The 17,478-nt window shown below is 40.1% G+C and overlaps 1 non-coding gene across 1 annotated transcript; it reads left to right on the plus strand.

Moving 5' to 3' along the window:
* The first annotated feature begins 2,792 nt into the window (after positions 1–2,792).
* On the plus strand, positions 2,793–2,899 carry LOC131241649 (small nucleolar RNA R71). The gene has a single exon (XR_009169208.1). It is a non-coding gene; the product is annotated as a small nucleolar RNA R71 (small nucleolar RNA).
* The last annotated feature ends 14,579 nt before the right edge of the window (positions 2,900–17,478 follow it).

Here is a 17,478-nt window from a genome sequence, read left to right on the forward strand (position 1 = left end):
CGTGTCCTAAGAAGGATCGCACGTCTCTGATGTTCTTGGGTGGAGGTAGGTTAGAGATAAGATCGATTTTTGCCTTATCTACCTCGATTCCTTTGGACGAGATGATATGCCCAAGGACAATTCCCTTCTGAACCATGAAATGACACTTCTCCCAATTAAGTACCAGGTTCTTTTCTTCACATCTTTTCAGCACACATTTAAGACTTTCCAAGCACTTGCTGAAAGATGGACCGTAAACAGAGAAATCATCCATGAAGACCTCTAGATATTGCCCTACCATATCAGAAAAGATACTAAGCATACATCGCTGAAAGGTGGCAGGGGCATTACATAGTCCGAATGGCATCCTTCGGTAAGCAAAGGTGCCGTAGGGACATGTAAATGTGGTCTTTTCCTGGTCTTCGGGGGCCATCTCTATCTGGTTGTAGCCCGAATACCCGTCAAGAAAACTGTAATAGGAATGACCAGCTAACCTTTCCAGGATCTGATCAATGAATGGTAAAGGAAAGTGGTCTTTCCTCGTGACGGTATTCAACTTCCTGTAGTCAATGCACATTCTCCAACCAGTAGTGACTCTAGTTGGCACGAGTTCATTATTAGCATTGGCTACGATGGTGATTCCGGACTTCTTAGGGACCACTTGAGTTGGACTCACCCATTGACTATCAGATATAGGGTATATAATACCTACGTCCAGTAGTTTAAGAACCTCAGCTTTAACCACTTCCTTCATGTTTGGATTTAGTCTACGTTGTGGTTGCCGAGCGGTTTTTGCATTATCTTCAAGATATATGTGGTGAGTACAAATCGAGGGATCGATTCCTTTGAGGTCCGCTATCGTCCATCCCAGGGCTCCTTTATGCTCAATGAGAGTAGATATAAGCATACTCTCCTGTTCTTTCTCCAGGTGGGCAGAGATCACCACCGGGTATGTCTCATCTTGACCCAAATATGCATATTTCAAATCAGAGGGCAAAGGTTTTAGGTCAAGCTTCGGCGGCTTGAGGTTAGACGGTAGAGGCACTACATCAGTTTGTGGTAATTCTTCAAATTGTGGCCTCCATCGGTTAACTTCAAGTACCGGTGCAGTATCAAGTAAGGCGCACGTCTCCCTAATCATGTCATCATCAAAATCATGGGAGTGGGCCAGGCACGTCTCTAGATGGTCGGAGGATAAGGTCAGAGGTGTCGTATCTTCCACGAAAGAGTCAATCATGTTAATGTCGTGGAAATCGTCATCATCCTCTGAGTTGCTGCCGTTATTGAAAAAGATGTTTGACTCCAATGTCAAATTTCCAAAAGACATTGTCATGAGACCATTCCTGCAATTGATAAATGCATTTGACGTGGCAAGGAATGGGCGACCAAGAATGACGGGAATCTGAGTGCTCATGTTATTGATGGGTTCGGTGTCCAGGATGATAAAATCTACAGGGTAGTAAAATCTATCGACCTGAACTAACACATCCTCAATTATCCCTCTTGGTACACGAACAGAGCGATCAGCAAGTTGTAGTGTGGTTAGGGTGGGTTTTAATTCACCCAAACCTAACTGTTTGTATACCGAGTAGGGAATCAGATTGACGCTCGCTCCTAAGTCAAGAAGTGCGTGATCAATTCGATGGTTCTCGATTACACATGATATGGTTGGGCTACCGGATCCTTATATCTGTGGCACGTCTTGCTTAGGATGACACTCACTTTCTCGCAAGAAGATTTTCTTTTGAATAATTTTCCGTCTTTTGGTCGTGCATAAGTCTTTCGGAATTTGGCATATGAAGGTATCGTTTAACGACATCAAGTAGAGGAATGTTGACTTTCACTGTTTCAACACCTCTAGGATATCCGAGAGTTAGAGAGAGGTTTTGGTGAAACCAACCGTTGGGGAATGGGGCAACGGCTTCTCTAGAAGTTCCAGGTTCTACTTTTTGTGGGGCATCACTGGATCCATCATTGTTGTCCTCTTCTCGGTTCTTGAGGCTTTTCGGCCTAACCGGAAGAGTTTTATCAATGATCTTCCCACTCCTAAGAGTGGTGATGGATTTAGCATGCCTCATTTGATTTGAAGAGCTGGGATCATTACTCTCGTACTGCGGTTTAGGATTGGGGAGAGGTTGTGCAGGAAGCATCCCCTTTTCTATAACCGTCATACGAGAATCTATCTTTTGCATAAAATCTGTAATTCCCCGCATTGCCTGAGCCAGCTCTTGTATGGGATTTTGAACCGGTTCCTCTTGAGGTTTCACTTGATTTGGATTTTGATTGAAGAAACCTGGAGGAGTCGCCGTTTGTCCATTCCTCCAACTAAAGTTTGGATGATTTTTCCACCAGGATTGTATGTGTTGGAGTTAGGTCCAATAAAAGGTCTTTGATAATTATTTACGGCATTGGCTTGTTCATTCAACACTCCTCGAAAGGCGGGTATTGTAGGACAGTTTTTAGTTGTGTGAATGTTGCAATCACAGATGCCGCAAACAATTTCATTGACCTTATCCTTCTTTCCTTCCATGGCCTCAACTTTCCTTATGAGCGTAGTCACTTTACACTTGAGATCATCCTCTTCTTTCAAGAGATATAATCCACCTTTTTCCTTTAATTGAGTCGGCCTAGAAGTGGTGTTCGCCATTGGGTAATAGTCCCATGATTGTGTTTTTTCAGCGAGACTATCGAGGTAATCCCATACCTCGTCAACATCTTTGTTGATGAACTCTCCATTACACATTGTCTCGACCATTTGGCGCATGGAAGATGTCAGTCCATCGTAGAAAAAATTTGTAATGCGCCACGTTTCAAATCTGTGTTGTGGGCATGAACTGACCAAATCTTTGAACCTTTCCCAACATTGGAAGAATGTTTCATCTTCCTTTTGGGCAAAGTTCATGATCGCTTTTCTGAGGGTGATCGTCTTATGATGTGGGAAGAATTTTTTTATGAATTCCCTTTGCATGTCGTTCCATGTGCCAATGGATCTAGGACGCAGTGAATGTAACCACGTCTTAGCTTTCTCTTTTAAGGAAAAAGGAAAGAGTTTCAGCCTAATTGTATCCTCAGATACATTAGGAAAACATAATATAGCTATAATCTCATCGAACTCTTTCAAGTGTAAATATAGACTCTCTGATTCAAGTCCATGAAATTTGGGAAGGAGTTGGATAACTCCTGGCTTGATGTCCATTTGTCCTGTGTTTTCAGGAAAAATCATGCATGAGGGCATACTCACTCCCGCCGGTTGTAGATAATCTCGTAAAGTACGAGGCGGGGGTGCCTGTTGCACCTCATTTTCATCTTGGGTATCCTCCACCCTGGGTGGGGGTAGAGGAGGTTGGTCTTCAGCCATAACTTCAGTTAACTCAGGGGATTTCGATCGGTGTCTAGTCCTGCGATGGATAGTCAACCCCTCAACCAATCCTCCTTCAGTCAAGAGACGTCGAGTGTCGTCACGGGCCCACTTGGGCATGAAAACACTCGCAGCCCTCAATTAAAAACCTAATCCTAAGAAAGGGAAAGAAAATCTAGAAAGAAAGAGAGAGTTGGAAAGGAATTACCAAATTGGAGTCCTAAGTTAAAAACCTGCAAAATAAAACAAAAATAAGTTAGATTCTAAAAAGAGAAGAATGATCCTTTAAAAGAAAAATAACAGTAAATTAATTTCTAAAAGAAGGTATTCTTAAAAGAAAGTGAAAATTTCTAAAGTAAATTGGGGAAGATCTAAACTAGAAAGTAAATTATTAAAGGAGAACTAAAAAAAAAAAAAAAATAGAAAGTAGGGAAGGAGCTTACCGAATTAGGAATTTCTATCTTAAAGGCCTACAAAATAGGAAGGTTAGTTTCTAAACATAGAATAAAATAAAATAAAAAAAAACTTTTATCCTAAAGTAAATCTTAATCCTAACCTAATTCTAAAACTAATTAATCCCAGAAAACGTAACCGTCAGTCCCGGCAACGGCGCCAAAAACTTGTTCACTCCCCAAGTATAGGGTTGTGATGTAGTAATAAACTCGGTAAGACCGAGGTCGAATCCACAGGGACTGATACCTGTACGTTATCTGAAACCAAGTAGAACTAGAACTAGACTAAGATGTGATCTAAACCAAATAGAGTTTAGGGAATAATTGCGGAATAATTATCTAAAACTTTAAGGAATTCAGAGGAAGGAAAGTAGGGATTCAGAGGATCCACTTGTAGGGATCAGGGAGATCTTATGCCTGCATTAAGATTTATGGAAATCAAACTGACTTGATTTGGTTTTCAAGAGATGAGAGGTATATGAATTAGAATGGATTCCATCATCTAACCATGCCCAGGAGACAAAGCAAACAACAGGATAAAACTAATTACCAACCAATCAACAATTTATGAAGATCAGGAAGGTACTGTCATCCTACCATGCCCAGGAGACAATGGTGAACAACAGGGCCTCCTGACGTCATAAACATCAAAAGAGAAAAAGAGATATTCAAAACCATTGCAAACCCATTGTAATTTCAGTCACAACAGACCATTAAAGACGGAGAAAATATTCTTTTAATAATCAACTTAAAACCAAGCTCAATTCATAAATTTAAATGAAAAGCAGGAAATAGTGTCTCCCATCTCGCTACAGGCTTCACCTCTTAGCCCTAGCTAAGAGGATTAGCTACACATGAATGGGCTGATTAAAACATAATAATAAAAAGAAAAAGAAAAAGAAAAGAACAAGAAGGAAAGAGAAAAAAACCGCTTTACGCTTCTGGTTCCTTTCTTCCTTCAATGCTAAGTCCCCACCCTGCTTGACTTCCTGTCTCACGCTCCTCCTTCAGCAGATAAAAAAAACTCTACTGCTTCCCATGTTCAGCAGCAACCACGTTTAGCTTCCCTGGTTCTCTCCAGCAGCCTTAGCAAAAGAACCAGCCGCTGCTCTCTCTCCAGCCGTGGATAGCAGAAACCACCCTCCGTTTCTCTTCCTTCGTCAAAGCCAAAAACCAGCCTGCTCCTTCCCTAACCGATGGAAACCAAGCTTCCCTTTATAGAACTCGTCCGAGCCCAATTTCCCACTCTAGGTGGAAGTCTTCCGCCCAAGAGATCGTGTTTGAGTCGGAATGAAATAAACTTCCGCAGCAATAGGCGGAGGACCCGCGAGCAACCTGCGTTTGTCTTGAGATTTTGGACGACTGATCGTCCAAAATCAGAATCGGACTTCTTGGTGGTGGTCACGGCTCCCTGTTGATGAGAATAAACGGTTTGGATTGCTGATCCGATCACCATCTTGATCAGGGAACGGCCCGGAAGTCCCGGCTGCGCGCAACAGGGCTTGCGCGGTTCTTGTGCTGGGATGTTGGTGGAGGCCATGAACGATGCTGGAGAGAAAATCCACTCCGTCAGTTGGATTCACCTCAGAATTCCGGTTGGAGATGGACGGTCTTGGTTGTCCGTTGATGCGGCCCACGGAATTAGATCAGTTGCACCTGCTTTGAACGTTTTAAAACAATCTCCTTATGACCCCTGTAGCAGACACGCACGTATGTATGGCTGCCCACGGTCAACGTGGTTTTGATTTTTCCGATATCCTCTGCATGATGGATGGATTGGATCACTCGTCTGGATGATGAAAGTGGGCCGCTAATGAAGCAGCGGACGGTTCGTGCGCGAAGGCAGCAGAGCTTCCGTCTTTGGAAAGGAAGCTGACGGGCGCATGTTTTTTTGAAAATTTGTTGCAGTGCACTGCAAGTGCACTTACTGCAGTGCTTGTGCGGCACTCGTGTGGCCCCTCAATGATGGTTATACAAAATTCAATCCGTCCTTCCCCTTTATCATCTCATTTAAACTGCTGATACCAAAATTGAGGCATATCCTGATATCGTGCGGGCCCCAAAATCAATGGTTTATGGGCTGATCAGTCCGTTGAGCCAATTCCACAGTGATCCAATGGATGAAATTTTATGTGTACGGTTCATTTATGGTCCTCAGGCCACGTATGGAGTTTCGAATTGATCGGATGGTGGGAACCCTATGATCTTGCATTCTTGACACTTTTCAGGCCACTTGAGCTTCAATTCCTCGATTTCCTTGGGTCCCTGGCGTTCCTTGGTGATTTCAGACCGTTAAATCCATGCTTTTAGTACCCTTTTCCAGTCCAATCTCGTGAATACATCCTGCATCACAAACATGATTAAATCAGGTCTTTAAACAATACTATGTTTGTAAATTCAGGTAACAACTGGGTCTGATATGCAATATTTGACCCTCAACAGGTCAAACCCCAAAAATCGGCATCCGAGTACTCTGATCTTGAGATTTTGGAAGTGAGTTTAGCAAAAATGCACATATGTGATTTTTTTACGTGCCCGCGTAGTCCGATTAACATTCACTAATCGGAATAGTTTTAAATTAGTGGTATCAAAAATTAAGTATAAATAACCGAGCATATAAATAGATGACTAATATTTAAAATGAACAATTTCAAGAGTGGTGTCTGTCCAAATGATTATTATACATGCCACAATATACATATATAAAATGGTTAAAATATAAAGTTTTCAATTTTGACCGAATCCTCCAATACATAACGGTGGTGGTGCAAGTCAATCTAAGCCTACCTGACTGAAATCTCGATAGTACTTGCATTGATAATATTGTTTGGTTGGTGTTTTAAAATACTGTCTCGGGTGGAAATAACTAACTTAGTAGTTCCATTAATTTTAAGTCATATATGTTATCGATTCAATCAACGAAGGTAATTATAACATTACAAAACAAACAATTCCTACGTTAATTATTTAAATGCATGTATAGCATGATAATATGTGCAATGGTTGGCCTGTAGCACAACCCAACATTGTTTAACATGATGAATGCCCGGGATTAGCGATACCAATAAAAAACCACATCAACGCTATTGCTAGCAAGGACGTCAACATATGCGCAATGGTTGACCCATAGCACAACCCAATAATGTAATGATATGCATGATTATCCAAGTATTATTATTTTTGGTTCAAACAGCAAGTTGACGAAGCTATGATACCATCATTCTATCAATAGTTATTAAAATAGATTCATGTAGCTCGTGGCGGCATGTTGCGACCCCTCACTGGTGTTTCTTGATCCAAAGTTGGGTTCATCACCCAAAAGCCCATATAACTCAATCAGGTTAGTATTAGGGCTTGCCACCGAATGATACTCACATATAGGGTGAAGGTCGTTACCCATACCCCGAATGTAGAGAAGGCACGCCACCCAAACCATTTACCAACATGACAGCTCGTCACCTAACCCCAGCATAAGCCGATAGCTTGGACACGGTGTCTCATACCACCATGTTCGGCTCATAAGTCTTTATAAGATCGTAACGCACTAATGATTATGAGTAGACTCATCTATTGGGAACGGGGTATCCTGGATTTAATTTCGTTGTGTCATACATTGTAAACATATATGATCAATCGGTTATTGTACTAATTTGATTTACTTAGAAGAACTTCAACGTAACTGGCATTGGGTGAAAGCATTTTGAGTAGTCCAGCTATTGTCAGTCGTCTATGTTCAACCCGGGTCGATCGAACAAACCTAAGGTGGGCGGCCTAACTTAGTCCACCCTTTGGTTCGGGTGATTTACTGACTGACCTAACATCACAAGCAATCCTAAACTTCGTTAATGACTAACAATTCATAAGGAAATCATAACAAGATTTCATATGAAGCATAAATTCAATGACACTACCACTTAGGTATTTTATCAAATATGTGAGCATCAATTAAAACAACACACTCACTTGAGTATTTCATCAAACATATGAACATCAATAAAATTACACATTCACCCATGCATTCTATCAAACACGTGAGCATCAATAGAACAACGCATTCAATCACTTACGCATTTGATCAAACATGTAAGTATACATAAACAAATAATAACACATGTTGCGATCAAATTGAAATGTGAACATGTTAGCTTGTACCAAATTATTTACAAACAAAACATCATTAATTGAGACCCTTAAGGGTCGATAAATAGTAACCTAGGAAAAATGGTCCAGCCCTTTGAGAAGGAATCTCTGATTTCGAGTTCCTAGGATTAGGGATTCAAGAGAAATTTATTCACACACCGATTTCGAAGCAATTAGGTGAGATTCATAGAATTCAACTTAAAAAAACCTACGCTGAAAAGTATGGTTCATTTTTTACCTCTCAATCGTGAATGAGATGGATTCGGCAAAGGAAAACGGTTGAGAAAAGAGATTGATTAAAGAGTATCCATCAAGAACACTCCAAGATCTTCATCCTCCCTTTTTCTCTTTCTTTATAGGATAAAATTGGAAAAAGAGTAAGGGTTGCCCTCAAATGCTCTATTTATAGCACCAGAAATGGTGCAAATGGACATAAGGGTTAGGTTTTCATTAATTTAACCTTATGGGAGGGTGTTTCTAAACTTTAGGCTCCACTAGGGGGTGTAGGGGATGATATCCATTGTGGATAGTTGGCCCTAGTGAGGATGTAAGTATTGATGTGATCGGCCTGTCATTTGGATGCGCCGATCGATGGGTATAATCAAAAGTTAGTTCGATGGTTGTCAATCATCGATTAGGGTTGTGGCTATATGAATATGTGCGGGGTATTGGCTTGGGTTGTTGTCCTAAATTTGGTCGCAATCTAACGGTTCAAAAGCCACAACTTGGACAAAGATCGACTACAAACAATTAGTTTAAGTTCCTAACAAACTCTAAAGGTATTCACACATCTTATGCATTCGTCTTGCGAGTCCAAGTTGAGCGATTTCAAGATGAAATATCGGCTCAATGTCCTGCGATGGACGCTAAGCCTGTTAAAATGAGCGTCTTTCTATAGTCGGGTTTTGTGGCCTGCTAACGAGCGGTCTGAAGCTTGTTCGGATAATTGTGGCATTTATTCAATGAATTGGGTAGTGAGATTTTTCATGCAAGATGATTAGAGTTTGGATCAATTAAGTTCATAGTGTGACCTATTCACAATTAGTGAAAATAATGATTCGATCCTAATCATCTTAAACCATTGGTTCTTAGGCTAAAAGGGTAACTAGATCAGTTTGGTTTGTTAATTAAGATCCGACCCCTGGTTGTCTCGACTTTTGGTATGTCTTTATTTAGTTATAGTTGTCTTGATTATTCAGTGATAGGTCAGCTATATTTGGGCCATTGATGAACAAATCACAAGGTTAAACTCGATGTCTAAGTTATCGCAGATTCGTTAGCTTCCTATGATTAATTAATCGAAATTAATTGAACTTGTGCGGTTCTTTACCGGTACCACCCATGTATAGGTTCACCTTGAGTGTTAAGTGTCAATGACAACGTGATATAATTATAATAAAAAAAAATTAAAAGGTTTTTAGAAATCCAAAATAAAGAAAATCTAAGATGATACAAAAACCTATGCATCACGGTAGTCCCTCGAAACCCCTACCTATGCTGAGCTTGAGAAAGGTTGAGGGTAATTCGCATTTCGCGTCCAAGATGCAGCACTAATAATAATAGGTGACCAAAGTACACATCAACAACCCCTTGAATGGGAGCGGATTAGGTGAGACCCTGAGTATGGGGCCCATTGTGATGTATGCGACTACATCCACACCATCTATCCTTATTAAAAACTCATTTTAGGGCATGGTCCAAAAATGTAGTAGTTCTAAATCCCAGATGGACCATAGTTCAGGAAACATTGGTGGTTGACCATTAAAAACTTGTTGTGATCACAAAGCTATCAAGATGATATTTGTGTGATCTATTCATCCAGGTGTTGGTGACCCTGTCAACAGGTTGGATGGCAAATAAACATTCCGATGGAATTTATAAAGTTTTAATGGTGGGGATTCAATAACGATTGTTTCCCATGATGTGGTCCACTTAAGATTTAAGTCAGCTTCATTTTTTAAAACATGCCTTAAAATGAGCTTTTCAAAATGATTAGACGGCGTGGATTGAAGGCATATACATCATAGTGGGCCCCACAATCAGGACTCCCAGGTGGATCCGGCTCTTACCTAATCCACTCACCTTTGAATAGGACAATTGAATAGGTGCACATCAACGCATACACGACATCAGATGTATCAATCCGGGCCATCTTTTATGGGCTCTGTGATGGATTGCAGATGTTGTAAAAATGAAACTGAGTTGACAAATTTTTTCCATCATTTTTATTTAATGAATGTTTAATCGTTAACCATTTTCAATTGTAGAAGGCTAGGTGTTGTGGCCTATATTTATAAACCATTCGTGAATAGGTGTTATACCTTATTTATAAATCGTTTCTAAATAGCTAATAAGAAAAGGGCAAATCATTGTACTTACACAAGAAAAATATGGCATGCAAAGTCTCTTTTTAATATATTTGGACTGCTTTTCACAAAAGCACAATTAATGTTGATGATGAAGCACGACCAAGAAGTCCATAAGTCAAAAGTGGTAGAGTGAAAATGGAAGACTAATATAGCAACTGTTTAATTATCATAATTATTGAAATAAAGAAGAAAAATGCTTAAAAGTAAATTCTAATAAAAATTTATAAATAACAAAAAGTTTAGTAAAGCAAATCATCTTGTACCAATTCAACAACTAATCTTGACAGTAATCCAATCTCTACTTTTGTGCTGAACTATTCCATATATTAATACAATTATTTTGTTTTTTAAAAAGTAATTCCCCCTTGTTATCTATATAAGTTTTTTCTTTTCTTTTTTTAATAAATTTTTTTAACTTTTATATCTATAAAAATCTCCACCCTTAACCAATGGCTTGATCATTTTACAATTATATTACATGTGGTTGCATGGGTGACCGATTTTTTCATATTTCAGTTACATATATTCACATCTGACTTATTTCCTATATTGGCCCTTGGGGTTAAATTACGAGTGAATACCGAAACATTTGCCGTCCACAGTATAAATGGATGGATCCTTACTCTTGCCCGGGTGGTAGACTCTCGGGAGTTTCAACACCCAGTAAAGGGTTCGAGTATCCATATGTTGTGAAATTCCATTAGCCGGGGGGGGCGGGGGTGCTACGTGTACTTTCTCGGTGTGGTTCAACCGTGTCCTAGTACCATGGGTTCCACCGTATCTTCTCCTTACTCGTGCATACGGGCGGACGGAGTTGCCTGCGAAAGCCTTCAACAGGATCTTGCTGCCATGGGAAATTAAACCAGACTTACCATGATATTTGTGAGAGATCCACTCCGTCCATCAGTTTTTCCAGATCATATTAGACATGGGCTGAGAAATGAAGTAGCATCCAGAACTCAAATTGCCCAACCTGAGGAAAAAGTGGATAGAAAAATGCTTCCCGTTGAAACCTACTCGAGGTCTACTGTGTGTTTATATATATTCCATTCATACTAATCATAGGGTCTGTTCTAATGGGATAAACTGAAAATTAAAAAGTATTGACTAATTCAAAACTTGTGTGGCCCTAAGAATGTTTCAACGGTAGACGCTCAATCCTCATGGTTTCCCATTTGAATTTTCCATATGGCTTATTTTCAGGCCATGTACTAACATGATCTAAAAAAAAAAAAAAAAAGAATGAACGGGGTAGATTTCAAAAAGACATCACGGTGGTCCTCCTGCAAAAGGCTTTGTTAGGCAATCCGGGTCCGTTGCGGACTTAAGCGGATTGCGTGTGACCCGGGCACATAGATATGCCTGGAGCTGTGTGGGGCCCATGGAGGTGTCCATGGAAAATCCACTGCGTCCATCTGTTTTGAAAGTCCACGATGGGATATGATTCTAAAAATCGGACATCCAAAACTCATGTGGGCCATACCACACGAAAGAGTGGGTATTGAACGCTTGGCGGTGAGAGATGTTTTCTATCAAGATGATGTTTGTTCCTACAGCTTATTTAAGTGGTAATAATCCTATGAACGGTTTGGATGGCATATAAACATCACAGCCAGATCCAGGAAGGTTTCAACGGTGGACGTTGCTGTTCCCACTGTTTTGTTGATGTGGCCCACCTGAGTTTTTGATATTCCTGAATTTTTGAATTCTGTACTATTATGGTTTTTCAAAACATATGGACGGATTTGATTTGTCGATTAAATCTATATGGACCCCACGTAGCCCCGGCCACGGAGATATCTCTGTGCCAGGGGGAAACGGATTGGCTACTCCCCCTGCCACCATCCTAGTGGCTGATGGTCGGTGCTCTGTGGGGCCCGAAAATGATTTATATGTTTCATCCATTCCGTTCATCCATTTTTAAAGATGATTTTAGGCGTGATTCCAAAAGCTATATGGATATAAATCTCAGGTGGACCACACCACAGGAAAACAATAGTGATTGGATATCCACCATTAAAATCCTCCTAAGGCCCACTGTACTGTTTATTTGACATCCAATATGTTGATTAGGTCATATATACCCATATGAACGGAAAAAAGAAACATTAGCTTGATCCCAAACTTTTATGGCCTCCAAAGGGTTTTTACTGGTAGACGTTCATTCAACAATTTTTCCTGTAATGTGGTCCACATGATATTGGGATATATCTCATTTTTGGTCTCATATCATAAAATGATTTTTAAAAATAGATGGACGGCATGGATGAAACAAATACATCATTGTGTAGCCGATAGAGCACCGACCACCGCCCATTGGCTGGTGGCAGGGGAGTAGCCAATCCGTACGTACGGTTTTTTATAAGATACCGTGCCAACCTTATCACATCTACGAGGTGGGTTTTCACCGAGAATCTCATTGTGGATGACGATCTGAACCGTTCATATTCTAGATCCTACCTCACAGTGGCCATCTTAAAAAATACCTGTTGAATGGATGATTGTATATGAAATGAATTTGGAACGTTGAAGGTAAATTTCTAATGGCTGATATTCAAATTCATAGACAAACGTCAAATCATCGTTGAAGCATGATTATAAGCTCATAGCTTCCGTTATGTAGTAACCAGACGGTTCAGATCATCATCTAAGATGCAATCTGGGGTGAAAACCCATCCCTCGTTATTAACGTCCATCCAACAAAGGAAACCGATGGAAAAAAAAACACGTGAAAGCTACTCAAGGGGAGAAATTTTTTCATTACTACTCGCGAGCACATCCAACCAAGCCGTACACGAGTTCAATATCACGGCCGTACGACACGAGTCCTGGGGCATATTGGGAGCGTGGATTTAGAACCCCTGGATTAGAAACCCCCTTGATTTGCAAGCCTCCCAATTTATTTGACACCCTGGAGTATGGATCAACTTTAATCTAAAGATACCTATCGATGGTACAGAGGGCTTGAATTTAATTACTAAATTAGTTTTAATATCTCTAATTAGTGAGATATGTAATTTTTGACACAATAGTTGTGATAAGACTGTTGAAATATATAGTTTGCCAGAAAATGATGAAATTCTAAGTATCAAATGGGCCACAAGCCTAAGATTGTGTATGAGTAACTAACTAATGATTTTTAATTATTAATTTACATGAACAATGTTTGGACAATGCTTGATAATGTTTAGCCCGTGTTGATTTACATGAACAATGTTTGAATGATGCTGATCATCATTAGTAGGCCATGTGCCCAATAAAACAATAGTGAATGGTTACACACATGTTACATATGCAACTATTGTAATGATTTTAGGTATAATCAAAAGCTCTCACCGTGAATTGCAAACTCCTCAAAGATAGGATTGGAAACCCTCTGGATTTAAAACCCCATTTACTCTATGCTGCCAAACAACGAAGGGATTTGAAACCCCCTCCATCCACGGTGCCAAACGACCTCCTATGTTTCATGCTCCCTGGTCCAAAACCAATTCTCGTTAGCTCATCAGGTGGGCCACGATCATCGGCATGATATGAAACCTTGGATAATCCCTAGCCCTGGTAAAGACAGCAAGCAGGAGGATAGCTTTTAGGGATTCGGATTAGGTGAGACACCGGATCCAACAAGATGGGTGGGACCCCTAACTATGGGGCTCACAGTAATGTATGTGCCTTAAATCCACACTCGTCCAACCATTTTGAAAGCTCATTTCAGGGCATTATCCCAAAAATGAAGCTGACTCAAATCTTAGGTGGACCACACCACATGAAACAGTCATGATTAAATCCTCACCATTAAAAACTTTATGGATTCCGTTGAAATGTTTATTTTCCATCCAACCTGTTGATAAGGTCACAAATACATAGATGAATGGACCACACAAATATCATCTAGATCCAAAGCTTTTGTGGTCCACAAGAAGTTTTCAATGGTCAATCACCACCATTTCCTGTACTGTAGTCCATCTGGTATTTGGAACTGCTGCATTTTTTGGATCATGCCCTAAAATGAACCTTCAATACGGATGGACGGTGTGGATGTAGTCACATACATCAAGTGGGCCCCACATCAGGGTCCCACCCACCTCGGTGTATCCTGGGTCTCACCTAATCCACTCCCTAGGGTTGGGATTGGGCCACGTAAGTTACATACACAGTGCGGCCCACTTAATGAAGGTACTGGATCTCGTGCGAGTATGGCATGAGAGTATGTGTGCTCACGAGCAACATTCTATTCCTTCGTCTCTCCAAGAGAGAAATACCTATTTCAAATCGAACACTCTCTCCCTCTCTCTCTCTCAAACTAGCAAAGCAAAGAAGAGTAAGGTTTTCCATCTCAGTTCTGCAGTAATCTATCTGGGTTATCTTTTTTATCCAATTATTTTATAGTTTTTCTTTCAGTTTCATCCAAATGCCATGAAAGTTAGCATTTCTTTTTATTTTTTTATTTGTCATTTTCATAAGTTTGGGTTTCCTTTCTTTTTCTTTTTTGGAACATGGGTTTTTATTTTTATGTGTTTTATTTATTTATTTAGTTATTTCCTTTAGTTTCATCAATCGAAGAGTCCATACAATTTGTAAGTGTTGGCATGTGTTTGGCTACAAATCATCTTGGCCCCAACTAATATGGGGAACAAAAAAGGAATCCAAACGGGTTTTTAACAAACAATTAACATCTTAGTTATATAAATATATTCGAATCAGTTTTAAAACTAAGATGGAAAGAATCCAAATGTTACTGTGAATTGGAAAGAGCCATTTTGTGGGCTTTTCGTTATCCTAACATTGAGGCATTCGAGCATTTGGTTTGCTATGTAAAGGGACACAAAAGACCTTTGAAAACGTATCCAAAATCAACAAGAAAATCAAGTTTAGGAAGAACTAAAAGGCCCATTGCAGTGTCTTCTCTCATTACCTCCGCTTTGCTTTAATTCAGCATTGTTTGGTTTTGGTGTTGCCCAATGCATCTGAGTTGTGTATCCGGCAAGATGACTAGAGGTGTACACGAGTCGAACTGAGTCGAGCTTGGCACAGCTCGACTAGCTGACCCCAGCTCGAACTCGGCTCGGTTTGGTCAGCATCTCAGGCCAGTTCGAGCCAACATCGAGCCTGTGCGGCATTTTCACAAACGCATGGAGTGCACTTTCAATTTCTTACTGTACGTAAAACTGCAGCAGTTGTTTACAGGTCTTTCATCAAACACCTTGTAGGCAACATCAAAATCAAGAAAAAAGGGTATTTTCTTCATATACATACCTTCCTTGCCACCAGCTGACACTTCGTTGAGTCATTTCATCAAACACTTGGTGAGCAACATCAATATGAAAGTAACCGAGTCACCGAATTGGTTTGATCCGAGTTCGATTCGAGTTGGGTTTCGATCCAAGTCGAGTCGAGCTCGGGCAAGCTCAAACTTGGTTCGAAATTTTTCCGAGCTAAAAAAATTAACTTGACTCGGCTCGAACTCAGTTTCGAACTGAGTCAAATAGAGCTTTTTCGAGTCGAGTCGAGCGAGCTAACCGAGCTAACTCGGTTCATATACAGCTCCAAAGATGACCAGCAAACATTTTTCTAAGCAAAATAGAGCGTCAAAGTTGTTGTTTGTAGTCCATTCACACATTTGCAGACTCGCGGGAACAAGTTTCATCAACTTTACTGATGGTTTCTCTAGATACGAGTGTGTATAGTTGATTGGCAACAAATCAAAAGCCCTTGAAATCTGTGAGGAACATGAACAAGGAGTACAATATTAGTTAGAAAGGACCATTTAAGATCTTAGGACTATCGGGAGAGGTGACTTCACTTTGAATGATTTTAACAAATTCTGTAAGATCAATGGTTCAAGCATAAAAAAAACCAATGACATTGACGCCTTAGCACAACAGTGTAACAGAGAGATAAAACAGAACACTTCTAGACATGAGCAGGTATATGTTTGCATACACTAGGTTGTGAAAGACCTAGGGAAAGCCATGAGTACATCTATGTATATTCTGAACGAGTCCCAATTAAAGGTCAGTCTGTCCCATGTGAGTTATGGACAGTTAGAGAATCTAATCTGAGTTCTTCAAGAGGAAGAATTAACCTCATTAAGGCTTCAGTCTATTTCCTCTTGGCATTCAAGCTTCCTGATTTTTTGGCATTGAAAATTGTAGGCGATCAAAGGATTTTTTATTTTTTTATTTTTTTTGTGGAGAGGATGAGAGTTGAAACACAAATTCCATCTCGCCAATTGGAAGGCAGTGTAAAAGCCCATGCATTTGAGTTCTTTTCTTGGCATGGATTGCAATATCTTGCCCCCTTAACTCTTCTATTGGGGAGCTCTTGTTAGGCTGTCAGTAAAGGGCCTTTTAGATGCACAAGAGCACTCTTTGAAATATTGTTTTCGTTGGTGCCCTGTGGGGGTTATTGAACAAAAAGAATAGTAGGTTTTTTTTTTTTTTTTTTAAATGATAAAGCTTTTTCAGGTGAAATCATAAAGAGGAGATTTATGTCTTTGATCTTCAATTGGGTGTTTGGCGAGGCCTGAATTTCATGGGTGCTCTATTGCTGATCTTTCAGGGGATTGGAATGGTGATATTGCTGGCCCGTGTGTTTTTTCTTTGTTTTCTCCTCTTGTTGTCTTGCCTTGTCAAGAAGTGATGAGAGGGTCATTTCCAGGGTCCTGACTTGTCCGGGTTTTTATTTTTGGCTGTTAATAAAAGCACCATGTTCCTATAAATAAAAAAGATAACCCTATTAGAGTAACCGTAGAAGTGGAGGTTACTAGCACAAGAATTAGTCCCATATCAACTTAGAAATAAGGAGTCTAAAAACAAGCGTAATTTCATTGTTTACACCAGTGAATAAAAATGGAGGTTCTACCTCAAAGATTAAGGACCCATGGAGAGTAGAAATGTTGAGTTTCTAGAAGAACTCGATGAGGTCGATGAAGTAGATAATACCTAATTTCAGGGGCTATAGTTGACGACAATCAACCGTTTGTTGGTAGTGAATCTATCAAATGTGGGGGATGAGTGGATAGGGGTTCGTCTGCGTGTTGTTGGATTTCTAGTCTATGCCTTATTAATAAAATCGTCAGAAAAAAAACCCTTAGCCTGTTTGGGAGCGTGGATTTGGAAACCCTTGGATTTGGAATCCTTCGGTTGTGTTTGGCACTCTGGATTCAGATCCTCTGTAA

The sequence above is a fragment of the Magnolia sinica genome, chromosome 3 (assembly GCF_029962835.1).
Source record: "Magnolia sinica isolate HGM2019 chromosome 3, MsV1, whole genome shotgun sequence".
Lineage (NCBI taxonomy): Eukaryota > Viridiplantae > Streptophyta > Magnoliopsida > Magnoliales > Magnoliaceae > Magnolia > Magnolia sinica.